This window comes from Myotis yumanensis, unplaced genomic scaffold, assembly GCF_028538775.1.
Source record: "Myotis yumanensis isolate MYYU_CA2020_CCGP unplaced genomic scaffold, mMyoYum1.0.hap1 SCAF_12, whole genome shotgun sequence".
Lineage (NCBI taxonomy): Eukaryota > Metazoa > Chordata > Mammalia > Chiroptera > Vespertilionidae > Myotis > Myotis yumanensis.
The window spans coordinates 6,579,110-6,606,011 of NW_027223763.1; the positions used below are offsets into that span (position 1 = coordinate 6,579,110).

At 57.8% G+C, this 26,902-nt stretch overlaps 1 protein-coding gene and 1 long non-coding RNA gene across 2 annotated transcripts in view; one reads left to right on the forward strand and one right to left on the reverse strand.

The window, feature by feature from the left end:
• Window positions 1–26,902, reverse strand: part of LMX1B (LIM homeobox transcription factor 1 beta) — a 73,797-nt gene that overhangs the window by 30,381 nt on the left and 16,514 nt on the right. The window lies entirely within an intron of this gene.
• LOC139020513 (uncharacterized) lies at window positions 1,349–13,329 on the forward strand. Its single transcript, XR_011473321.1, has 3 exons — window positions 1,349–1,438; window positions 5,950–6,038; window positions 13,228–13,329. It is a non-coding gene; the product is annotated as an uncharacterized lncRNA (long non-coding RNA).

A 26,902-nucleotide genomic window follows, 5' to 3' on the forward strand; every position in this document is an offset into this window, starting at 1 on the left:
CCGGAGCAGCTGCCCTGGAGACATCTGCCTGCTCCATCCTGGGCTGCCCATCCCGGCCTCTCAGAACCCACCCGGGCCTCCTGGCGCTCCTGGAGAGAAGCAACAGGACCTCAGAGTCACCCTGCATCCGGGTGACCACACTGGCCGCAGAGTCACCCTGCATCCGGCATCCACACTGGCTGCAGAGTCACCCTGCATCCGGCATCCACACTGGCCGCAGAGTCACCCTGCATCCGGGTGTCCACACTGGCCGCAGAGTCACCCTGCATCCGGGTGACCACACTGGCCGCAGAGTCACCCTGCATCCGGCATCCACACTGGCTGCAGAGTCACCCTGCATCCGGCATCCACACTGGCCGCAGAGTCACCCTGCATCCGGGTGTCCACACTGGCCGCAGAGTCACCCTGCATCTGGGTGACCACACTGGCCGCAGAGTCACCCTGCATCCGGGTGACCACACTGGCCGCAGAGGCAACCTGCATCCGGGTGACCACACTGGCCGCAGAGTCACCCTGCATCCGGCATCCACACTGGCCGCAGAGTCACCCTGCATCCGGCATCCACACTGGCCGCAGAGTCATCCTGCACCTGGGCGTCCACACTGGCTGCAGAGTCACCCTGCATCCGGCATCCACACTGGCCGCAGAGTCACCCTGCATCCGGGCGTCCACACTGGCCGCAGAGCCACCCTGCATCCGGGTGACCACACTGGCCGCAGAGGCAACCTGTATCCGGGCGACCACACTGGCCGCAGAGTCACCCTGCATCCGGCATTCACACTGGCCACAGAGGCACCCTGCATCCGGGCGTCCACACTGGCCGCAGAGTCACCCTGCATCCGGGTGACCACACTGGCCGCAGAGGCACCCTGCACCCGGGTGACCACACTGGCCGCAGAGGCCACTGGGTGTGAGGGACCTACACTGGCCGCAGAGGTTGTCCTACGCGGGGAAATTCTTCCCCACTTCTTCTCCAGGCTCTCTCTTTCCCATCCCAGATCTTAGTTCTTGCTATTTTGGGGATGTTTTCCATGGGGTCCCCTGACTGGTTAAGTGTTCCTGTCCTTCACTGCGACGCCTACCAAAGACCCCAACACCGCCTGTTTTGTCATTTTTGTCCCCAGTGCAAGCCAAGAGCCGCAGCGGGCCTGGACCACAGCGGGCTGGGCTGCAGTGCAGCCCTGGCCCTCACCAGGTGCTCGTGTGTTAGGGGACGGAGGCAGGGACAGATGGAGCCGTTGAGCCAAGACTGCCCAGCGTGCACATGAGCCTCGCAATCCCTCTGAGCTACCGTATGTCAAGGCTGCTCCCACACTTACTGTGTTCTAGGCTTTCGTGCAGGCGCTGACCAACGTTAACTCAGTTAACCCTCACAGCGAGCTGGAGGCAGGCATTGTTACTACCCCGGTTTCAGATGAGAAAACTGAGGCACAGGCAGGTAAGTCTCACAGTGGCTGACCCCCACACACAGTCAGATCTAACAGGGTCCCTGCCCTGCCTGCACGTGGAAGGGATGGATGGGCAAGGCTGGGCCCTGCTGGGGCGAGGGGGGGTGGGTGCCTGCAGGCCTGGCCCATCCCTGGCCCAGCTGGGGCACGGGAGGGCCTGCCTCCTGGGGGCAGCAGCGTGAAATCGCCATTCTCTACTGAGGGGCTGCTGCCAGAGGGAGCCTTCCGGGCCCAGCTGGGAGGGAGTCGGCAGGCGCCCCGGGACACGTTCCGCCCAGGCCGGGACCCTCCTCACCACCTGCCCTGCACTGGTGGCCAGGACAGGAACCAGACAGGCCCAGGGCACGATTTGCCTGAAGCTGTCATGCTCTGTCGGGGCAGGGGGTCCATTCAGGCCTGTGACAGGGCCCTTCTGGGACAAACAAAAGGCACCAGCTCCCAGCACATCGAGTGAGTGTGCCCGTGGGTGAGTGAATATGCGTGTGAGCTGACATGTTTACATGCATCTGTGCGTGTGTCTGGATATCTGTCTGCATGTCTCTGAGCCTGTGTAATCTCTGTGCAGGTCTGAGTAGATCTGCGTGTATATGAAGGAGAGGGGGCCCAGCACACCTACCCTCAAACACCCCAGCCCCAGCCCCAGCCCCAGCCCCAGCCCCAGCCCCCTGAAGGCCTTCCCCATCCTGCATCCCAGCCTGGGTCTGGCCCGCCCTGTCCCCTGGTGGGGCCTCTGGGTGCCTCTGGCCCCGGTGAGGACTTCCTGCCCCTTCCAGGGCCGCCCTTCCCACTCTCCGAAGAGGCCCGGGAGGGGCAGGGGCTCTCTGGGTCGGGACGCCTGGCCTCTCCTGCTGCAATTAGTGCCAATGGTTTTCCGAGGTTTTGGTTTGATAATTTGATTATTTGTTTGGCATTTATCTTAAGCAAAGTGGATGACAAATAACTGCAAACTAATGTGATAAAAACCATTTATAAAGCTGCCTCGTTCGGGGGCCTTCCCCTAACTATTTATGACAAGGTAATAACGCCGCCGCGTGCGTCCGCCTGACTTTAAATTGGTTACTTAGAGGCATGATGGATGAGGGGCGAGGCCACCTTCTTCTGGGGAGAGCTCCTGATTTCTGATCTCATTTTTGAGGATAATGAATTATATCTAATTAGTCCTTCCCAAATCTAATCAGGAGGTGGGAATTTGGACCGGAGGGAGGGGGCTGGCAGGCAGCAGGGAGGGCAGAGGGTCAGCGGGCAGGGCGCCCCCAGGTCCTGGGAGGCCTGGAGGCGGGGCAGGCTGACATGGAGGCTGGCTGGCTTCCCAGCCACTCCCGGTGCCCTGGCCAAAGGGAGCCAGAGCTGACAATCCCTCCCTGGCTTAGACGCTTCCTGACTCCCTTCACCCCAAACTCCAAACCTGGCATTTGGTGCCCTTTGCAGGCTCGCCCTTTCTGCCCCCTTGGCCTCATCTCTCGCCCTTCGCCCAACACAACAACCCGGCCATCCTCTCCCCAAACACAGAACCCTTATTCATGCCCCCCGCTGAGAACTCCCTCTCTGCCCCCCGGCACCTGGGAATCCCAACGCTGCTATTGGGTCCTTTAAGCCTCTTTTCTGAGAAGATGTCTCCCAACCCACGAAGCCCCCGGGCCCCTTGTCATCCCCGACGGCGAGCCCATAGGGGACCATGACGCTAGGTGCAGGCGGCACCCTTCCTCTGGCCAGACACAGCCCCGTGCCGGGGGCGGGAGGGGGGGATGACAACGTGCAAAGGGATTCCAGTCTTCCGTTCCCTCCCTTCGCTTGTGCAACAAACAACCTGCACTTCAGCTCCCGGACAGCCGTAGGGGCTCTCAGAACAGGGGAGCTCCCCGGGGTTCTCGCACGTGTGTTTGTATGTTTCATGCCTAACACAGTGGCTGGCACGCAGCACGTTCTCACTGGGTGCCTGCTGAATGGCTGCCTGAGCTCCCCAAGCTCTGGCCCAGGAGCTGCAGGGCCAGGGATCCGGGCCCCTGTGGACGTGGCCAGGGCTCTGCACTGAGGTTGCCCTGCTAGCCTCCCTCCTGAGGCTTCTGGGGTCCAAAGCCCATGCGTCTCTCCCTCTCCTAGCCCCCCCCCCCCCCCGCCCCATTCTCTGCCTAAGGTGGTCCCGGAAGCGCGGCACCTTGGGCAGCCGACTTACACAGAGTTCTGTCTGCAGGGGACAAGCTCGGCCAGATGCCCACGTGCACGCGGCCTGTTCTGCGTATCTCATCTGTCAGGTCACCACCTGCCCCGTCTTCAGAAACGCTCTCCGGCGTTTCCACGCACGACGGTGCCCGTGTCCTTTGGTTTTGCCATTTCCCTTCACAGCCAGACAGTCTCGGGTCCCCTTGTCAGCTGGTGGCGTCCATCTTTGTGGGGAGCACGCTCCTCCTACCAGGAGGAGTGCTTTTATTTCCCACTTGTTTTATTGTTGTAGAAGCTCAGGACACAATGTAATGAAATATTAAAAAAATGCACAGGTGTTGCTTAAAAAGGTGGCAACGGGGCCAGGTGAGCGGCTGGGGGGTGGCCGGTGCTACGTCAGGAGAGTGTGACTCCTTCTGACATCAGGTGATGCGCGAAAGCCGGGATGGAGGACAGTTTGGGGCATCAGCCATGACGTCTGCAATGTGGCCACACCAAAGTGTGAGGTCAGACGGCCTGGGTCCCTCCAGCTCAGGCGTCCCCAGCAGGGTCCGGAGGCATTTTTGACGGGGGCGGGGGGGGGGAGGGGTGGTGCTAGGGCCACTGTGGGCATGGAGGTGGGTGCTGCTGACCATCCTACAAGGCACAGGACAGAGAAGGATCCCACCCACATGTCACCAGGGCCGAGGTGGAGAGCCCTGCAGGTCCAGCTGTGGTTCCGACTCGGGTCAGCGCTCAGCTCTACCCGCCAAGGCCATGGGGACCGAGGGTGGACAGAAGCACCGTGCTGCCACCCTCCTGGGCTCCTAAGCCCCACTGTCCCCATGTCCCTCTAGTTCCCTGGAGCATCACATCCCTTCCTCTCAGGTCTGACCCCCAGAGATGCCTTCTCCACGCGGCTCCTGAGGCCTTCGTCGTTGTCTGTTTGAAACCATGAGCGGCGTGAGACAGCCTCTGCGCAAGATCTCACTTAATATTTTACTTCACCAAAGTCTGGGGTTTCACACCTGCCTATTTCTCATCCTTCATATAAGACAACTGCGAACGAAGAAATTCGGTAACGGGAAAAAGTCTTTGCTGATGAGCTCGTCAGCTTCCTGTGGTCTGGACAATGGGAATGGTCTCCTCCATCCTATTCCCCCTTCTGTCTTGGCTGCTACGATGCTCAGAGCTCAACTGAATCCTCATCTTGGTGAGATACTGGCCAGATGCTCCATTTACCTCCCCTGCAACCTCTAGCAAGCATGTCAAACTCGAGACCGGCGGGACGCATGCCTCGTAGGAAACTTGGCAGCTGCCGCACACACTCTTAGGAACTAGCAGGTGTGGACCCTGAGCGGGGAACACACCACCATCCAGGGGGCAGGGCGAGCCAGCATGTGGCGCACCACTCGCCCCATGCGATCGCTTTCAGCGACCAAAACAGCAGCATTCGACCTCGCAGGGTCACCAAACACTCGGAGATGGTGAATTTTATGCGATGTGAGATTGCACGTTACGTGAAATAGATCTAAAACAAAAAGGCCCGGCATCATATTCCCATTTTCATCGGAGGCTTAGAGAAGCGAAGCGATTTGCCCAAGGTTGATTCATTCATTCGACAAATATTCTTTGAGCGGCTGCTATGCACCAAGCACTGTTCTGGGCGCTAGGGATGCGCTGGTGAGCAAAGTAGCAAAAGCCCCTCCCTCCAGGCTGCTTCTGCCGCCAAAGCCAGGATTCCAGCCCATGATGATGGCCATCTGGTCATCCGGGGGCTCCCCTTCCTGCCTGCCTGTCTGTCTGTCCTCTTAGGACAGAATTCCTCTGTGCTGGGCAGGCAATCCCAACTTCTAGCACCCTGGCCAGCTCCCTTGGTTCCTCCCATCACTGCCCCCATCTTGATTTTCCCCTTCCAGACAATCAGCTGGGGGCTGGGGCCGCGAGGACACTTAGATCTGGCTCCCTAAGGGGGCCACCGCAGGAGGGCTAAAGGGCAGGGCTATGGGGACCCTCAGGGCTGAGCTGGGGACACCCTGCTCTCCTGGCTTCAGCTCCCGGCCAGGGCACTTTTGGGGGCTCCCAGAAAGTTAATTAGCCCACAATGAACACGCAGCATTCTCACACTCACACCCACTGCTTCCCTGGCTCCTCTAGGAAGTACATTCGGAAGATATCATCATCACCCCCCCTTTCCCAGGGTGAAGGGACTTGCCCAAGGTCACACAGGGCAAAACCAGACCCAGGGTTTCTGTCACAACTCTCCCTACTTTCCCCACGGGCCCACTCTGTTCCCTGTGGCACCCTCTCAGCCTGGCATCCAGAGGGCACTCAGTAGTTGTTCCTTTGTTCTCTTCTCCAGAGCCAGCTGCGCAGGCCTTGGCTACCAGGTCACAGGGAAGAAGGCAGAGGTCACAGGGGGAGGCCCTGTTCCGGGACGTGTGGCTCCAGGTCAGTAAGAGCGATGCAAACAGTCTCCCTCCATCGGCTCCAGCCCCTGGCTGTCTGTCCCCACCCGGAGCGGGGACACCAGGCCAACGTGGGTACCTACCACCTGCCCACCCATCGTTCACTGTCCGCGCCAACCAGACTTGGGATTCTGCTCCCACCACATAGACACAAGGCTCACAGTGCTAAACCAGACACAGTCTCTGCCTTCGAGTTATTTGCTGGCTCTGGGGAAGCCAGGAGAGTAAACAGACCGTGACAGTACATGGATGGGTCTGGGGTGGGGGAAGCAGAGTGGGCTTGGGGGGCCCCGGGGAGGGGCAGCACACCGACAGGAATTTGGGAAGGCGCCCTGGCTAGTGCACTCCAGCTGAAGGAGGTTCAGGAGGGCAAGCAGAACGGATGGCTTGGTAGCGTGGCATCCCGAGGGGGGCAGGCTGCAAGTAGCTCCGAGCGGCTGGAATGCAGAGTGAGAGAGAGCAGAGGCTGCAGAGGGCCAGGGCAGAGCTGGCTACAGGTTCTGTGTTCGAATCCAAGAGTGGAGCTGCGGGAGGTCTGTATGCAGAGGTGTGGCCTCTGAGGAGGGCGGGTTACAGCACAGAGGGAGGTTAGTAGGGCCGAGAGTGCAGGGGGAGAGCCTAGGCACAATGGAGAGACGAGCCAGGGCAATGGGGGGGGGGGGGGGGAGAGAAGGGGGGAGTTCCGGAAATGATTAGGATTAGGTGAATACCCCGGCTTGGATGACTGGATGCATGGGGTGGGGAGCAGAGATGAGAGGTACCACGACAATGCCAGGATTTCCAGCGTGGGAGCCTGGTAGATAGAGGTGCCCTTTACTATACAAAATACAAAATCCCAGGGGCTTAGGGATGGGGTTCCCAGGGAGGTGGGTGTGGCTATAAAAGGGCAACAGGAGGGACCCCTGTGATGGAACTGCTCCCCATCTCCTCTGTGGTGGTGGACATGGAACTGACACGTTATAGAACTGCACAGAACTACATCACGTGCACACACACACATGCACACACACATGCACACATGCATGGGGCACTGGAGAAAGCTGAATAAGGCGGGTGCATTGCATTGATGTCAATATCCTAGTTGTGATGTTGTACTTTCATCGTGCAAGATGCTAATTATATTGAGAGGAAGTGGGGGAAGGGGAGCGGGGATCTCTGTATTATTTCTTACAATTGCCCTTGAATCTACAATTATCTCAAAATAAAAAGTTTTGTGTTTTTTTTTTAAAATATATTTTATTGATTTTTTACAGAGAGGAAGGGAGAGAGATAGAGAGTTAGAAACATCGATGAGAGAGAAACATCGACCAGCTGCCTCCTGCACATCTCCCACTGGAGATGTGCCCGCAACCCAGGTACATGCCCTTGACCGGAATCGAACCTGGGACCTTTCAGTCCGCAGGCCGACGCTCTATCCACTGAGCCAAACCGGTTTCGGCATCAAAATAAAAAGTTTAATTTAAAAACATGTACTTGGCGGGGGGCGCGGTGGGGTGAGAGGTGTGATGGAGAGACAGGGGAGAGGGTTGAGTCTCAAGCTAAGTCAGCTCCTGGCACAAAAAGACCCAGGCCCCAGGCCCTCTTGGGCCAGCCCCCTCATGGGATTTGGCCTCTCCTAAAGGTTCTTTCTTCTCCAACAACATCCCATCAACAACCTCAGCATCGTGTTCCTCCTCCTCCTCCCTATGTCCCCGTGTACCCGCCGCCTTTATCCCACGGAAGGCACCGGGCAGCAGGGACCAACATCACCAGGGCAGCTCAGTCCCAGGCCTAGATCTGAGCCCCTTCCTTTGTCCCCTGCCCAGAGCAGGTCTGTCCTGCGTCCGCCCACACGCACACAGTGACGCACAGGTGAGGGACGTGCACGCTCACACAGCCCGGTGCACGGAGATCGTGGATGCTCTCAAGATGTGTGTGTACTCCGACCCGGGACGCACGCACCCTGCAGCCAGACCCGCCCTCCACCTGCAGGAAGGCTTCCCTGCCAGGTGCAGTATCACGCCCCAAACAAATCCCAGCTGATAAGGACACCGCCTTTGAACAGAGAGCCCTTCCCTCGCTGTGATCAGATAAGCGGGCAGAGAAGAAAGAGAAAATCCCTGCCTTTTCTGCTTCTCAGACTCCCGCTGTGCTGCTGCTCCACACAGAGGGGCTGCCTGGAGGCCTGGAGCCCCCCTCCCCGCCGAGCCCCTCTCAATCATGCCTCGGATCACAGGCACCGTGACAGCCGGCTCCTCCGGTTTGGATTTCAATCCGGGGGAGTTGCAGCCTCGGGCAGACAAGCTGGGGCCCCTACACCTGGGTCTGAGGGGCCAGTGGGGGCCTCCGTTATGGGGACCCTGGGACCCCCAAGCCTTATGAGGTATCCCACCTAAGGGACTCTGGCTTGTGGTTTTGTTTTTTTGTCTTGATGTCTCAGGGTCCCCACCTCAAGGACCCTGATTTATAGCATTCCCTCATTTTGTGGATCCCCCAATCTTGGCTTGTGGGGTCCCCTATTCAAGCTAGATTGTGGAATCCCGCATCTAAGCTTCTGACTTCTAGGCCCCCACATCCCCGGCAAGGGCGCAGTTTCTGCAGGAGCCTTCCGTTGACACTCTGGCTTGTCGAACCCCCAGCTCAGGGCCTGGCTTCTGGGGATCCCCACCTCAGAGATGCTGGGGGCGTGGGTTCTGCTCTCTGAGCACCCGCATTTCAGAGCCCGGCTCTCCAGGCGCTGACACCCAGGAGACCTCTCACTCGTGATTAGAGGTCAGGCGGGCAGGTTACGGGGGCAGCCTTCCCACGGCCCTGCCTGGGGCTGAGGTGTAATTAGAGGTCTCAGGTGTGTGTGTTGTGGGGAGGGGGTGGGCTCAAAGGCCCTTCACTTTGTTTATCCTTCACAAAGACCCCCAACAGGGGGCCACCAGCCCCCTTGAGACAGCTCTGAGTCTCAGCTCGGGCTTCTCCTAATTCCCCGCACCCCCCTCCCTCCCACACACACATGCACACCTGCCAGCAGCTGCCAGGAGGACAGCAGCCCTCAGGGGCTCCGGGGACCTGCTTGGGGTCTGCGGCCCATAGGCCAGGCTGCCCTGGAGCTCAGGATGGTCAGAACCCCTCCTACTCCTCCAGGCCCTCCTTCCAGGTGCCTCCCCCGCTCAGCTGACTCAACAGAAAACCCCATGATTTATTTATGCCCAGGAGCAGCCACTGCCCAGGATGCAGATGGAGGAGGATCCATTCAACCCGGAGAGAAGCGGGAGATGGGAAGAGGGAAGGGAGAGAAGAGTGAGGGAGGGAGAGAGAGAGACAGACAGAGGGGAGGGGGGAGAGGGAGATACTGAGTGAGCAGGGAACGAGCCTGTCTCCACCCCAGAGCCCCATCCAGGCCCCTGTCCCCACGTCCCCACATCCACTGCATCCTGCCCCATCCCCGCCTCATCTGGGCCGTAGCAGACCCAATTACTTATAATAAACAATTCCGTTTATCTTTATCAGAATCATTATCTAAATTGGCTACATGACACATACTGTTCTCTAAGTGCACCCTGGGGAGGAGGGGCCATAAAAGCCGGGTTCTGCACTCCGTAATTATCCCTCTATGGGCCATAAACCATCACACTGGTGTTTAAAATAGGTATGGCGAGCAGTTTCCCCTGCCCGTGGAGGGCCGCCCAGGGCACCCACGAAGAGGATGCGCTGGAAGTTTTGCTGTGGCCGACAACTTCCAGCTGCTCGGCCACGCTGTCCCCAGGATGCGCAGGGCAAGGGGACAGGCGCGAGCACTGGGCAGGCCAAGCAGTCAGCGAGCAGGTCGCAGGGCACAGAGGGGTCTTCCTGCCACCCTCCTGGCTAATAACGTCCTCCACCCAGGCCCACTGGCCTGCTCTCCCCCGCGGCTGCTGACTTGGGTTTTCTTCACTGTTTGCAGAAGCGCCTCCACCGCCCTTGGGGCTGGTCTCCCCCTCGCTGCCCCCAGGGAGGCCCACGTCAGCATCTCACTAGTGATTAAAACAAAACACTGGGCCGCCCTGCCTGCCTTGCAGCTGACCGGTCAGAGACGCAGCTCTGGACCTGTCTTCCCAGAGGCCTCTGCTCCCTCTGGCCCCTAGGAGGGCCGGCCTGGGTCTGTCCTCACGAATGGTCCGTCCAGACGCCTGGCAACTGGATCCCGTGTTTGAAATGCCAACACACGGGGCCCCCGCGCCCTTTATCGGAGGCCTCCTGTGCCTGCCCTCATGGAGACTCAGTGGTCAATCCCAGCGGTGTGGACCAGCAGGGCCCAGGGGCTGTAACAGAGGGGCTCTGGGTTAGTCTCTGCTTAGGGAGAGGAGGGGGAGGAAGAAAGAACATTCTTATCAGCAGGCACAAAGCTTTGGTGGCAAGAGTGAAACTGATAAACAATCCAATCAAAAAATGGGCAAAGGAGCTAAATAGACACTTTTCGAAAGTGGACATACGGAAGGCCAAAAGACATATGAAAACATGCTCAAAGTCACTAATCATCTGAGAGATGCAAATCAAAATGACAATGAGGTACCATCTCACACCCATCAGAACGGCTATCATCAACAAATCAACAAACGACAAGTGCTGGCGAGGATGTGGAGAAAAAGGTACCCTCGCCCTAGCTGGTTTGGCTCAGTGGAGCGTCGTTCAATTCCTGTCAAGGGCACCTGCATGGGTTCTGGGCTTGATCCCCGGCAGGGGGCATGCAGGAGGCAGCCAATGAATGATTCTCAGTCATCATTGATGTTTCTATCTCTCTCTCCCTCTTCCTTTCTCTCTGAATCAATTAAAAAAAATTTTTTTAATGAAAAAGAAAAAGGAACCCTGTGCACTGCTGGTGGGAATGCAGACTGGTGCAGCCACTGTGGAAAACAGTATGGCATTTCCTCAAAAAAGTTAAAAATGGAACTCCCATTTGACCCAGTAATCCCACTTCTAGGACTATATCCCCAAAAAATCAGAAACACCAATCAGAAAGAATATATGCACCCCTATGTTCATAGCAGCACAATTTATAATAGCCAAGATTTGGAAATAGCCTAAGTGCCCATCAGCAGATGAGTGGTTTAAAAAAGTGTGGTACATCTACACGATGGAATACGACACTACAGTAAAAAAGAAGGAACTCATACCATTTGCAACAGCATGGATGGACCTGGAGAGCATTACGCTAAGCGAAATAAGCCAGTCGGAGAAAGATAAATATCACATGATCTCACTCATTTGTGGAATATAATGAATAACATAAACCGATGAACAAAAATAGATACAGAGACAGAGAAGCATTGAACAGGCCATCGAGCCTCAGAGGGAAGGCAGGGGAGGGTGTGTGTGTGTGGGGGGGGGTGGGTAAGAGATCAACCAAAGGACTTGTAGGCATGCACATTAGCATAACTGAAGGACACAGACAGTAGGGGGGTCAGGGACATGTGCTGGGGCGGGGGGAGTGAATGGGGAGAGGTCAACAGGAGAAAAAGGAGACATATGCAATACTTTCAACAACAAAGAACTTATATATATATTTTTTTAAAGAGTGAAACTGATCAGTATACCATGTTGTGCACCTGAAACAGTGGTCCTCAAAGTGAGGTTCCCAGAGCAGTGGCTTCCGTATCACCTGGAATCGTATGAGAAATGCCCATTCTCAGGCCCCAAATGAACGGAATCAGACCCTGCAGAGTGTGCAGCTGGACAAACGAATTCATAGTTTGTACGAACTGCAGCTTGAAATTTAACAGCCCTCGGGCGGGGGGGTGGTTCTGACGGCAGCTCAGGTTTGAGAACCCTGGTGCCAGTGCTCACAGGAGGGGCTGGGAGGGGCAGGTTCCATCTAGAGGGCCCTGACTTCCCGGGAGGGTGCTGGAGAGCACGGAAGGCTTGGCAGCAAGGGAATCAAGGTGGGACAGATACTTTTTAAAGTTCACTGACTCGGGTGGAGGGACGGGGGTTCTGGGTAGGGAGGTACAATGGGCACATGGAGAGAGGGTGGTAGGGAGGCCAGGTAGGAAGGCCAGGAAGAGACCCGTGTAGTTGTTCAGGCGAAGGATGGGGAGGCCTGGATTGGGGGGTGGCCAAGGGGACAGGGACAAGACGACAGATCTCAGTGACAGTCAAGAGGCCCAACAGCCAGGATGCAGGAGGCGAGAGTGAGAGGCAGCATCAAGGAATCTGACCTAAGCACTCAGAAGATGACAAGGGGGCGGGGGGGGGGGGTGTGCTCTCACTGAGACGGGAAGTAGTGCTCTGGATGAGTGGGGGTGGGGACCATGACTTCAGACCAGGGGTCTCCGGACCCTGCAGAGGCCTCACATGAACTAGTCAAAGGTCGGCGGTGCCCCATCCTGGTGGGGCTTGGGGCCTGGAAGTTGTTGAGGGGCAGGAGGCTGGGACTCATTGCCTCCCTCCACCCACTTACTTGGTCCCAACTGGCAGTCCCTACATTGCAGCCTCCTCGGTGTCCGGTGCCCAGAAGCTGCATGGCCCTGGGCGGTCCCGTCACTCACTCTAGTGCTTCAACTGGCAGCCCAGCATGTCCACCTGACTGCAGCCACCATCTTCAGCTGGAGGGTCATCCACCCATTCGTCCGCCCACCCATCTACCCATGTGGCTCCCTGAGCCACGCCTCTGGCCAGCCCTGTGCCCCTAGCTTTACAGTCATTATTTCCCGGCACTCCCACACTCCCTGAGCAAGGGGGGAAGAGCACCTTTTTACAGATGACAGATCAGAGAACTAAGACTGCGAGGCCAAGTCACCGCCTGAGGGAACACAGCAAACAAATGAGAGCAGCTGAGATCTGAACCCACATCCTGCCCCCACCCTCCACCAGGACGGCACCTGTGTTTTCCTCTGGCTGCCTGCAGAGCTCCAGGCAGGCCTGGTTCTCCCAGGGTGGGAAGGAGCTAGTGCCCACAGCGGGCAGACCCCGGGGGGCTGGGACCTGCCTTTGAGGGAGGCCCGGGAGCCTCGGGGCCTCCTTAATGTGCCCATTACTCATTCCCTGGGTTCACTAATGTTCCCGGCTATTAGTGCCGGGCACAGCTAAGCAAACTACAAAATATTCCTCCGACTCAACAATCAATTTCCATATTGTTACAAATGGAGTCCACGCCTGCCACGGTTCATTTTTCTTCAAGGGCCTTTTTTTTTTTTTTTCTTTTTCCCTCTCTTTACCCAGTACAGTGAGGAAGTCATTACCGGGGGTTATGAATTTCACAACGTGCTGAAGAAATAAAAATGCATACCGCACAGAGTCAGGCCACGTGCTGGAGAGCTGCCCTTCGGTCGCCCAAGGAGCCACCAGGTCAGGAGAGCAGGGGGAGGGCAGAGCGGGCAGCTCCCCGGAGAGAGCAGGACCGAGGGCGGGGAGCAGATACCAGATCTCTGGGGAGAGAAGTCTGTGTCCCCATGGACTACCCCGGTCCATGCCCGGGACCACCCGGGGCTGCCTGCTCCTAAGGGGGGGGGGTTCCCTAAAGGACACAGGCTGGCACGTGGAGCTGGGCCTGGGGTTGTTCGAAGACTCTGGGTTTCTGGGACAGGCTGGCATCCCCATGCACAGGCCAGAGCTGCAGAGCCCCGGGCAGGTACAAGCTCCGAGCCTCCTCCAGGGTGGCTCCCTGAGGGATCAGCCAGGCTACGCCTCCCCCTCATGCACACAGCTCCTCAGCCCGCGGGCTATTTCCCAGACCAGCCAGAGCTGCTCCGCCTCTCCGGGTGTTTGCGTAGGTTTTCCATCCGCCCACAGTGCCCTTCCCTAGGTCCACCTGGTGGTCCCTGACGCTCCGTTCCCAATGCACAGCGAACCCAGTGCTTGTGCATCTGTGCAAAGCTCTTGGGCAAGGACGCTCACCGCAGCATTACGTGTAACGGGGAGCATTGAATGCAAACCCCAGACCACCGTTAGGGGCTGGGGAAGTGAGCGCTGGGCCGGCGGACAGTGAGGACGAAAGCGTCCATGTGAAAGGACCTGCCTCCTGAGTGAGAAATAAGGCTGCCACACTGTGTGCGTGGCATGGCTCTATTTCGTCCCGAAGGTATCAGCATGTAGGACTGAAGGTAAATGTGTAGAAAAATGCCTGGAGGAATAGCCTACCTCTAAGGAAGTTTACCTCCTCAAAGGGAGTGTGACTTGGACACACTGTCACGAAGAGCTGAACTCTGCTCAGCCCCCAGAAATAGGACCCACGCGCTGAGCGGCTGGTCACCTGCCTACTCATTTGTCTCCCCTGCTGGGCTGTAGTGAAACCTATGCCTGTAGGTTTCGCTGCTGTGTCTTCATTGGGCCAACGTGAGGTCCGGTATGGAGTGGGCCCTCAGTGAATAATGGATGCGTGGATGGATGGACAGGTGGACAGATGGATGGGTAAATTCAGTCCTTGCTCAGCTTGCCAAGCCACGTGCCCCGTGGGGAGGCTGGGTTAGTGGTTCTGCTCCCTGCCAGGCCCTGGGACAACCCTCAAGCACAGTCTGGTATCACCGGAGTCCAGATCTGTCTCCCTTATCAGACTGGGTGCTCCCAGAGGACGGGTCCCGGTCTGAGTCCGCCCGGTGCCCTCCACAGGGCAGATGGGGCCAACAGGAGGCGCTGGTGAGGGTCTGCCGAGGGCTCAGTGCCGAGTTCTGGAGAAAGGCACCCACTAGATGTGTGGGAGGGGTCTCTGTGGGAGGTGGGCTCCCTGCTCTGAGGGAGGCTCTTCGCCAGGGGCCTCCACCAGGGTCAGGCCGACCCAGCCACTGAGCACAGGTCAGGAGTGAGCTGGAGGAACAGCAGGCTATAGCCAGGTCTGGCAGGGGGAGGGGGCGGAGAGGAGCAGAGCACCTCTCCGGGGAAGACAGACAGCAGGTGGGCTGGGAGGGCAGGAGAAGCCCCCAGGCCCCATCCCTGTCAGCTCTTGGCAGGGATTCTGAGAAACTCAACATAATTGCTGAAAGGGCCTGTCTCGCTCCAGAGAATCCCAAGTGGAACATGCGTGTCCACCAGCGCCTGGCTCAGGAAGGTGCGTGCACCAGGAGCTTCCCTCTGCGCCCGCCTGGAGCCCGGCTGGGTGTGCGTTGGAGTCTCCTGGCGCCCTGAAAGGGGGCAGTGGTCCCATTTCACAGAAAAGGAAGCTGAGGCTCAGGGAGGGGCTAGGAAGTGCAGGGCAGGATTCTGTCAGCTCATCTGCAGGCAAAGCCACTCTTCCCTGCCCGGCTTCATGGGTGCTGCTCCGCGCATGTCACACCACAGTCCTGCACCGCAGGGGCAGACACTGGGAGCTTTGGATGCAGCGAACCATCCCCAGGGGTAACTGTGCTGAGACTGCAGGGGCAGATCCCCCAGGGGAGGGGGCTGCCTCGATGAGGCCCAGGCAGGCTGTTTAGGGACAGGAATAGGCTGGGGTGGGAGTGGGATGGGGGGAGGAGGGGGTTGAGTTAACATTTCCCTCTCCCATTTCTGCGCCTGACCCACCATCCTCTGTCCCCATTAAACTTAAATGCTGACTTGGGAGGAGCCTTCCAGTCAATCAATAGCTCACCCAACAAACAGGTTTTTCAAAACCGCAGTTTATGGATTTCTTTCCCCATCTCGTTCTTATTGCTGACAGCTGCTGAGCCGATGGGGGACCCTCCAGCCTGGGAAACCAACTCTGCGGATGCCCTGCTGGTGGGGTGAGGACCCAGAGGGCCCAGGAGCCTCGTGGGGGCCCGGGAGGCTTGTGCAGCCGTTACCTGGCAGGATGGGATGGCTCCCACCTGGCCTCCAGATGGCCCTTTATCAGCCTGGCCCCTCTCCTCTCCGAGGCGGGGGCAGAGGACGGGCCTGCCCTGTGGGGAAGTGGGCGTGCCGTCCAGCGAAGTGTCTCCTGCTTGCGAGTCGATCTGCTTCCTGCCCCTTCCTGTCTGTGAGACCTTCACAAATCTCTGAGCCTCAGTTTCCTCATCTGTGAAGTGGGCATAAAAATGGTATCTGCCTCACAGGGTTATTGTGACATTTCCATAAGGAAACACAGTCCCTGGCGTGGGGTAGGCGTTCTATAAATGTTACCCAGCATAGTTTTAGTGTAATTTGTTACCGAGTATAGTTTTGCGTATCCCTTTCCAGACCTCGCCTGCCAACAAGCACTGGGGAAAGATGAGGGAGCATCCAGCGCTCCCTGACATACCTGTCTCTGACCTGTCCTTAGCCCATAGGTGACCTGGGTAGTCCTAGCTTATACCTGTGGTCCCAGCATGTTCTTAATACCATCCCTGTTCACTCTGAGCATGTCTGGGATTGGACAATAGGAATGACATAGTTTCCTAATGTGCTGAGCTACCCAACTGTGTCAGGGACAAACCGGATGTCACTAAATCTTGTCAACAAGCCAGGAGTAGTAGGGGCTGTGCTCCCAGTCACAGGAGGCAACTGAGGGTACGTGACTTGCCCAAGGGCACACAGCTGGGAGGTGACTGAGCTAGGCCCACACTGAGCCGGCCCCACCCACTGCACTGCCCACTTCACCCCTTCTCCTGGGTGCCATCGGAGTCAAGGATCGAAAGTAGGAGCTCTGGGGGGCAGACAGAGACCTTAGGACCCCCGTTCCCCCTGCAACCGTCTCCACATGTACACACAGCCCTCACCCCTCCACAGGCAGGTCGCCCAGTACAGACCCAGCTACCTGGAGCTGCCCCAGCCATGCACCACACACGCAGCCTGGCCCAGGACAACACACACCCAGGACAACAAGCTGTGAAGATCTTATCAGGCCCTGACGGCTGGGGCTGATGCTAGCAGCTGTCCCTGCCCACGGAGCCCAGCCTCCTCCCAGGCCGGGAATTCTGTTTTCTTTCCTAAGTGGAACATCAGATTGCTCAGGTCTGATTTCACTGCTGATTGGGGGAAGGAGGGTGGGAGGCCACTTTACACCGACAGCTCTCAGGACGGGGGAGGCCACCAGGGGACTGCTGGCCCATCACCCGCTGACAGTGTCCTGTCCACACTTGGGATCGACAACGTTTCAATCCGTTTCCCTTCCCGATGGGGGTGTCTGCGTGCTGTCTCCGCCCTCCTGATGGGCAGGGCGTCCTCTGAGGGGACAACAGCCATGTTTCCTTCCTTCACTCACCCATTCATCCGGTGTCTGTGCTCTCATGGCACAACCTCACCGCCAGGCAATGCCAAGGCAGTGGGGACAATGGCAAAGCCATGCGCTGAGGCTGGGGCGGCTGGGGTGCCCAGAGGAGGCGGGGCCAGCCCTGTGGGGGCCGCCTGGGTCTTACAGGGGGTGCCTGGTGAAGGGAAGGGAATGCTATTCTTGGGGGAGGAGACGCTGTGGACAGGGAAACAGAGGCACAAAAGCGAGTTGCGTGTCCAGAAAGAGTGAGAATTGGGGGTGAGAACTGGGCATCTGGGGTGGGTCTGAGGGGCTGGCGATGGGACCTGCGGGGTATGTGTGGAAGGACAACTGTGTACAATGCTGGCACCTGGGTCCGGCCTGGAGTCTCTCCTGAAGGTCCCAGGGGATCTTAGAATGGCCGTAAGGACAGGGCCAGAGCACGGGCTTGGGGCTTCACTTGTTTATCCATCCATTTGTTCAACAGTCTCTCTGGGACCTGGGGTGTGCCAGGCCTGCTGTGGCAGCAGACAGACGATGAGTAGGACAAACCCAGCCGCTGCCCTACTGGGCGCCCTAGGCTGGCTGAGGACACACATATGAACACAATTGCCGTGACATTCGGCGGCAGGAGACACACAGGAAAGCTGGTGGGTAATACAATTGTTCTGGTTGGGGGGGAGGCTTTGAGTCTCACTAGGACCCTAGCAGGAATGTCCTGTCTGAGCCTCAGTTTCCTCATCTGTAAAATGGGGAGAATCACGGTCCCTACCTCGTGGAGTTGTGAGAGGATGTACTAGTATGTGAAGTGCTCGGCCCGGGGCCTGGCCTGGAGCAGGGCCTCCGTGAGCGTGGCTGTTCCAGCGAACGCTATGGGCAGCAGCCATGTGGAAGATGGATTAGACACGCAGAGACCTGGGGCAAATGGCAAGGTTGGAATCCCCCAGAAGGATGGAGAGGACAGCCATTCCTTTCCAAAAGCTACAAAATTCCCCCAAATACAGAGCCTACCAGCAGCCCGGTGGATTATGGGGGTAGACTGGCTCAGGGCCAGTGATACTGAGAGAAGGGAGAGGAGGAGAAGGGAGAAGAGGAAGAAGAATAGGGAAGAAAAGGACAGAAGAATAAAAATCGACAGGCTGGGGGGTGACTGTCTCTCCCCGAACAGGCCAGCCCCGGGAAGAGCACGCTGTCAGGCACTGTGGCTAAGAGAAGGGCCTGTGAAGGTACACTCCCCTGGGTTTACATCCTGGGCCTGATTAGCTGTGACCTCAGGCAGGTGTCGTAAAACTCTCAGAGCCTCAGTCTGTGCCTCTGTGAAATGGGGACACAACGGTACCTATACTTCCTGAGAGATAATGGGAGTGTCCAGGAAGGGCACCTTGAATTACCTCTGCATCCCCCCAAGTCCTGGAATCCAGGCTCCATTGTGCTCCAGGAAAGGGGACCTCCCAAACCAGAACTTGGGGTCCACAGGCCACAGGGAGCCTGGACAGACCCTCCCCGGAAGGCCTCGGGGTGAGCTCCCTCATCGTGGCCCGTGCAGCTGCCCGGCCTGCCCAACGGGGTCCTGGAAACCAGGACAGAGAGACGTACTCCCCCGGCTTATCCCGTTTTCCCTGCTCGCTTCCAGGCAGGCCACTTGGCAGAGGCTCCTGAGCCTTCCCAGACTCTCTTTCCCAAGAAGACGTTTTAGAAAATCCAGGACAAAGGCCGGGAGTCCGGCCCACGCGGTCCCGCCATGGCAGGCAGCCCCCGAGTGTCCTCCACGGCCACACCCTGCTAACCAGGGGCAGACGGTCATTCCTGGCCACCTGCCCAGCCCGAGGGAGGACTCACTGTCAGGAAGGAAGGTGGCTCAGCTCGGGGAGCTGCCCCAAGGAGGCAGGGACCCCCACTTGCTCTGTGGACTTGAGCGTCCTCTCTGCTCTAGTCCAGCCTAGAAAAGGCCCACATAGCCTCTAGGAACCCAGGTCTGGCCACGCCTTCCAAGGAGGCCAGGAAGGGAAGGAGAGGCAAAAGCGGAAACATCCCTGACCTGGGACTTGGGAGTGGACGCATTGGGTGGATGTGGCTGAGGCCCCACCGGACTTGTGAGATGACAGGCATGTCACAAAGTCACCCCCAGTCTCAAAGGCCTAGGACTGGGGTAGGCCCTGCCCTAGATACAGGTCACAAAAACTGGTGGCAACAGAGGGCTGGCCTCCCTGACTCTACAGCTGCCCAAAACTAGACAGGGCACGCCCTGGCCGGTTTGGCTCAGTGGACAGAGCATCAGCCCGAGGACGGAAGGGTCCTGGGTTCAATTACCGGTCAAGGGCATGTACCTCGATTGCAGGCTCGATCCTCAGCCCTGGTCAGGGTGGGTGCTGGAGGCAACCAATTGATAAGTCTCTCTCACATTGATGTTTCTCTCTCTCTCTGTCTCTCCCCCTCCCTTCCACTCTCTAAAAATCAATGAAAAATATCCTTGGGTGAGGATTGAAAAACAAACAAACCAAAAATAAAAATAAAAACAGCAAAAAGAATTAGACAGGGCAGAGACCTAAAAGCTGCTTGGCGAGGTCCCGTGACAAGGCCTACAGACCATGGAGCTCAGGACACGGGGAGTCAAGGCTCGGCCTGAGCTCTGGGTGCTACCATCACCCCGCATCCTCAGCTCCCGCTCCTAGGCAGCCAGCAGAGAGCCCCAACCTGGAGGAGGCAGGCACCTGGGCTCCCCCCAGCCCCCCCACCCCGCACGCAAAGGGAGCTCTCTCTTCAATGGACACCTCCTTAAACACATACGAGGGTGTCCTCTTCTCTTCCCCCTTCTTTCTATACATTGGGCTCTAAAATCTGGGCCATCCCGCCACCCGCATTAACTGCGTTAAGGAGGAATTATAAAAAGAAATCAAATTTCCCATAGCATTTGAACGCCATTAAAATGCCAAACAATAAACTACCAGGCTGCAAATTAGATCAGTGGAAATATCAAACACATTGAGGTATAAAATCCATAATTGCATTTAGTGGCAGCTGTCCCTGGAGAGGCCCTGCTAAAGATCATCACAGCCCCACATATGAGAAGCTATTGACAGAAGAATAAAAATCGACAGGCCAACCAAATAAACCACACAAGCTTCATTAAATATTCAGCAACAGAAATTTGACTATCCTGGGCTGCTCCCCTTGGTCCCCTCCTGAGCCCTTCCCTGCCCAGCTGGAGGGTTCAGTCCGGCGGGGGGGGGGGGGGGGGGGGGCTTCTCCCCAGGCCAGGGGCCAGGTGAGGGGATGGGGGGAAGAAGGGGCAAAGCTGCAGCAATAACAGGGGGGCTCCATCGGGATTATTATTGTTGGGTGGTATTATTAGCTTTCACCCTGGAGTAGGTGGCTCCGAAGTCTTTAATTAGGTCATTAAAGGGATAATTTCCAGGGAGGTTTTAACTCCTTAGCAGCAGAAGAGTCTTCAGCCAGAGTCCAGAGGCGCAGGGGGTGTTAGGCCAGGTACCCCAGTGGGCCCCGGATGGTCCCGGGAGAGGGGCCGGCCTTTGTTGCAGGTCCCTAGAGGATCAGGTTCGCCTGCCCAGGACAGTAGACAGATGCTGAGGGGCGGGCTGGCCAGGGACCATCCTCAGCCCACCCTGGAGGGCTGACCCCGGATTCAGTGGGACCCTCATCAGGCAAAGCAGGACCCCAGCCCAACTGGGCTCCAGCCCTGGGGACCCGACCCTCCTTGGGGTGGCTTAGGCTCTGCCATCGCCCCTCCCCCAGCTCTTCTCGCCATTTCTCTTCCAGTTATTCTCACTCCTCCCCTCCTCTCCTCCTCTCCTCCCTGCCTCTCCCGGTTCCTGCCTCTCCTCACTCCTTCCTTCTCTAAACTCTCTTTCTCCTCCCCTCCCCTCCCCTCCCCTCGCTCCCGCCCTCCCTGCCCCTCCCCGCCTCACCTAGGAGCCCTCTGCCATGTATAATGCATGCAGTGGAAGCACCCAATAGGATTAGGCACCTCCGCCCGTCTTTGAGGAGAGAAAGTTTATGTAAATGACTGATGACAGCGCTATTGTGTGAGGAATATCAATGGAGTAATTACAGTTACATCGGGCGCCCGCGCTGCCGGCCGGTGTTAATTTTTCACCGGCTCCCCCGGGAGAGATCGGAGCGCGCTCCGAAGAGCACAGCTAATAATGGGAGCTCGGAGCCGCCGCTGCGCCACGCGCCCCGAGGTCTTTCTGAGCAGACTGCTAAGCACTGGCTGTCTCCCCCGAGAGCCAGAGCCGAGAACAGAGATAAAATGATTAAAAACTGCCAAGCGGGCCTGGCAATCACTCGCTCCGCTGTCAGCCCGAGACAAGACAAATCTCTGCGATTTTTCTCTTCCCTCCTCTCCCTTTGTGCGCCCCTGAGCTGGGACATGGGGGCCTGGTGGGGTCAGGGTCAGCTCCCCAGGGGGGCAGGGCCTGGGGCCAGGCAGGGGTGGTGGCGGCAGTGGCCTCCAGGCTGGGGGGTGGCTGCAGAGGCCAGCAGGTGGGCTCCACCCCTCTGCCCAGAGAAACTCGGCGAGTGTACACCTGTCAGGGCACACCTGTTGGGGGCCATGGGCTGGGGCACACCTGTGAGGACACACCAGCTGGGGCCATCCACTGGAGCACACCTGTCATGACCCACCTGCCAGGGGCACCAGCAGGGGCTCACCTGGGCCGGGGCTCCTTGGGCTCCAGGAACCTTCCCCTGCCTGGCACTGCCATCGGACCCCTTCTCACTGCCAGGCCCAGAGACCTCAGCCTGGGACCTGACTACAGGCCCAAAGCACATCCCCTGGTGGAGGCCACAGAAGAAAAGAGGGGTCGTGTGTCCCCTCCCAGGGGCTGGGCTCCACCTGGGGAGGCTTCCTGGGTATCTACACCTTTGGCTCTGAAGCTAAGCCTGGGCCCAGGGCTTGAGAAGAGGAAGAGGAGGGAGGGTAGGGGAGAAGGGGAGGAGCTGCTGACTGCTCCCACCTCGGAGAGAGAGTGAAGAGGGTACCCACATTCTGCTGCTGCCTCTGTCATCCATCATCACACCCCACCCTCCACCCTCTGACTATGATGAAAGCGAGAGGAAATTCCTGCCTAAACCCGGGAGCCAGCCACAGACGTCACAGGCCAGGAGGGGCCGTCCGCTGCTCCTGTGTCCAAACATACACACATGGTGCCTCTCTGACACACGTGTGTGCACCCTCCCCATGCCCTGCCATCTCAACCCACATGGCCGGGACCTGCACACACACAGCATCCCCAAGACAGACACACACTTATCACACGCCATGGAACTGCCCATGTCCGCGGACACACTGAGATGCAGGCAACACGCCCTCCCTGCTGACAGATACAGGCACAGGTGACACATGCATGCACACTGTCACGGGCACATGGATGCACTGCAGAGCAGCACGTCCGGGCACAGGAGCACATGCAGTAACACACACTGACACAGGCACTGTCCCGCCCCGCTGCCCCAGCCCCTCCCCTGCCGGCACTGAGCGTTTGGGAGAGTAAGCGTTGGGTCTGGTGATGGCTCTGAGCCGCCTCTTTGGATGCCGCCTCCCAGATGCGCCTGTGCCAGCTCGCGGCGCCCATGCCCACCGCCCGCCACCCAGCAGCTCAGCCGCAGGAAGCTGGCAGGTACGTAGTGATTAAACACTTGGGGACGATGTACCGTGGTGATGACCTCATTACGGACAGCATGGCACTAAAGCTGAGCAGAGGTGGGGCTGGAAGCTTCCGGGCTGGGGACAGGGTGTCGAGACCCGCTGGTAGCTACACTGGGTCTGGCGGGTTCACCTGAGGCCAGCAGCGTTCTGCCCTCTTGCTCAGGGCTCCCTGGGCTGCTCCCGGGCAGCACGGCTGGAGAGAGGCTGCCATCTCCCAACCTGCCACGTGCACACATACACCAATACCCGTGTTAACACGCACTGATGAACCCTTGTTAACACGGGAGGACAGCTACACAGACCTGTGCCCAGATGCACGCACACACGAGCATGGACGGATGCCTGGTGCCCACTCACGTGCCCCACACACATTCTCTGAGCATCCACCACAGGCCAGGCCCTCGCGAAGCTCAGGTCTGTTGACACCCGTGAAGACACGCGTGCCCATCTGAATCAGAGCCATGGGCACACCAAGCAATGCTTTGCCACGCACCCTCCCCACCTTATCGCTTCCTCCCTAGCCTTGCCCTGCTCGCCCTACAATCCACTCAGCAGTCAGAGGGCATTTCATGCTCGAATCTGACCGTGCCACTCCCCTAGAAGCCTCCCACTGGCTACCCCTGCAGGGCCGGCCGCCCACAGGGCATGTTCTGGCTCAGACTGCCTGGCTTCAAATCAGGCCTCAGGGTCTCACCTCCTTCCTAAGGAGGCAGCACCCATGACACCAAGAAGTGTCCCCTTGGCGTTATTAGCAGGCAGGCCTGAGTGCAACCCCCCCCACTTCCCAGCTGGGTGACCCCGGAGCAGCGGCTTAACCTCTCTGGGCTCCAGTTTCCATTTGTGAGATGACGGACGAGGACAGCAACTACCATTTCTTCACTTGCTGGAAATCGTGACGTGGGTGTCCAGACTGCCCAATTTATGGGGGAAGAACCCGAGTTAAATGGCAGAAAGTGATGGAACCAAGACCAGCACCACCAGGCTCTGAAACGCACGTTTTTCCTTTGAACCTGCAAGGTCACGGATGACTGTGTGGTGGCATCGGGCACGCGTGGGGGATATTAGTATGGTCTGGGCTTGTAGTCTCTACGCCTTCGCCCAAGCAGTGCCCCGGCCTGGCGTGCCCTTGCCACAGCCTCTCCTCCAACTGCAAATGGCTTTTCAAAAACTTCTGACATCTACTTCCCCCGGGGACCTGTTCCAGATGTCCCCCATCCCCAAAGTCCACCCCTGTGCCTTTGGAGAGCCCAGGATGTCCCGTCTGCTCCCTGTGTGACGATGGTGCGTGGGCCATGAGCAAGTGGATGACAAGCATGCGTCTGGAAGAGGAGAGCGGGGGTGGGCCAGGGAGACGCAGGGGCTGGAGTCAGACCTGGCTGTGATGTGGCCATGGGAGGTGGTGAAGAATTGGCAGAGGATGCCAGGGGACCCCCCTGACCTTTGCTCACTTCCTGCCTCCGAGAGGGCACTGGTTTTGATCTTCTATGCCCCATTCTGGTCCCCACTGTGGGCAGCCTGGCCACCACATGGGTTTCAGGGAGAGGGGAAGGACCTTGGCCCAGCTAGAATCTCCAGGATGGGCCAGGTGTCCTCCCAACCACCCTCAGATCCACACTTGCTGCCAGCCCACCTGTCCATCCAGAGCCACCCACCACCAATGCCATGCCATGCCAGGCAATGTGCCTGGCCACAGGGAGACTACCACCGCTCTGGGCCAGGCTTTGGGGATACCCTGGGCAGAGGTTCTCAGGCCTCAGTGTACACAGGCAGCCCCCCCTCGCCCCCCGCCAGGGCCTGCTAAGGATGCAGATTCCTAGGCTTTACCCCAACAGTTCATGCCCGTCCACAGACCGAGGCATCTGCATGTTGAACAAGCCCTGCAGGACAGACCCAAGTCTTGGGGAAGGGGGTGGAGTATGAAGCCAGGGAGACTTCTTGAAACTGGTGCCAAGCTTTCAGTTTGGGGAGGGCTTTTCCAGGGGACATACTGCACAACCACTATAGCCTGAGCAAGACATAGGTGTGGACAAGTGTCAGAGATATGTGGGGAACAGAAGGTGAGCTCGTGGCTGAGCACAGAGGATGAGAGGGGGTGGGGCCTGCCTGAGGAAGGCCTGGAAGGCCAAGCTGATAGCCAGGAGGAAGAAGCCATTGGAGAGCAAGGCTCAGGCCCATGGAGCAGGAGGGGTTCTACTCCTGCAGGCCTGGTGCTAGCTCAGGCCACTCAGGCCTCTATTTCAAGAGGCCAGAGCCCGAGACTCAGGGAACTAGGACCAAGTACCTAGTTTGCAGGGCCTGGTGTGAAAGGAAAACCCAGAGAACGCGTTTGGAAAGTATTAAGAATTTCAAGAGGGCGACAGCAGAGCATTAAGCTGAGCAGAGTCCTGAGTGCAGGGCCTGTGTGGCTGCACAGATCACATGCCCCTGAGGCGGGACCCAGCAAGGACGCAGCCAAGTAGGTCACGCTTGCTGGGACCAGCCCAGAGTGCTCAGGACCTGGGGTGCCATCACCCCCGCTGCAAGCCCTAGGCCTCTTTCACTCTCCCTCTGCCCATCCCTTCCCCTCAGTCCTCCAACTGCCTCCTAGATTTGGCTTGAATCTGTCCCCTTTCCAGTCCCCTCTACTGCCCTCACCTCCAAAGTGACAGTCTCCTGTCTCCAATCCCATGCACCCGCTGCCAGTGTCACCTCCATAAAGTGCCTCTCCAGTCCGGTCACCCCCTGTCCAATAACCTTCAATGGCTCCCTCCTGCCCACAGGATAAAATCCAAACCCTGTTGCATAGCTACCATCCCCCCTCCCTTCTGCAGCCCATGTCCCAGCAGCCCCTAGACAGCCCCTCCAGCCAGACTCACTGTCCCAGCCCACTTTTCTCAGGCCACCAATTTAACCCTCAGTATTCTGGCTACCAGTGCCCCTACGTGCACTGCCCTCCCCAAATCCTCCTCAGTTCCAGCCTCCCATCTCACAGGCAGCTGCCCAGGGTAACCCAGACTCTTGCTGTCTTGTGTTATAACCAGACCCCTGCCCTGGGCCTTCCCACACACAAAAATAACTCACATTTACTGATACGGCTCTTTGCATTCATCACTTCATTTAATGCAACAATCCTAGAAGCTGGGCTCTTTGATTATTCCCATTTTACCAACAAGGGAACAGAGGCTCAGAGAGGGTAAGGAACTTGCCAAGGGTCACACAGGTAGAAAGAGCCTGAGCCTGGAGATCAACCCAGCCAGTCTAGCCCCCAAGCTATTCCCTTATACTAACTGAGCACCTACTATGCATCATGCCCTGTTCCAGCCAAGGCATGGTGCACACAGAGAACTCTAGCAAGGAGACCGCCTGACACACATAACCAAAGTCAGATGCCTGCTCAGGCCCAACACAAAGGATTATGGGAGCACCAGTAACAATATCAGCAAGAACCACACACTACCATGAGGACACTGCACTGCTTTCTCCTTTAAAGCTCATCACTGCCCTAAGGCAGGTGTTTGGTCCTCAACAGACTTTTGAGGGAACCGAGGCACAGAGAGGTCAAGCATCTAGCGTATAGTCACACAGCTGGTAAGTGGCAGCGCCTAGACCAGTGGTTCTCAACCTTCCTAATGCCGCGACCCTTTAAGACAGTTCCTCATGTTGTGGTGACCCCCAACCATAAAATTATTTTCGTTGCTACTTCATAACTGTAACGTTGCCACTGTTATGAATCGTCATGTAAATATCTGATATGCAGGATGTATTTTCTTTGTTACAAATTGAACATAATGAAAGCATAGTGATTAATCACAAAAACAATATGTAATTATATATGTGTTTTCCGATGGTCTTAGGCGACCCCTGTGAAAGGGTCGTTCGACCCCCAAAGGGGTCGCGACCCAAAAGTTGAGAACCGCTGGCCTAGATGAAACTCTGAATCCAAAGCACTGGCATCTTTCCCTCTGTCTACATGGCTAAGCATCTGGTTAAGTTTCGGCCTCCCAAGGAATCAGCTCTGGGGTCACCAAATCAGAGAAGAGGCCAACATTTCCAGGCACAGGGGCTGTGCTGGCATGATTTCTGCCCCAACCGCTCACCACACCAGCTTCACCGGGGAGCTCTGAGGGCAGCTGAG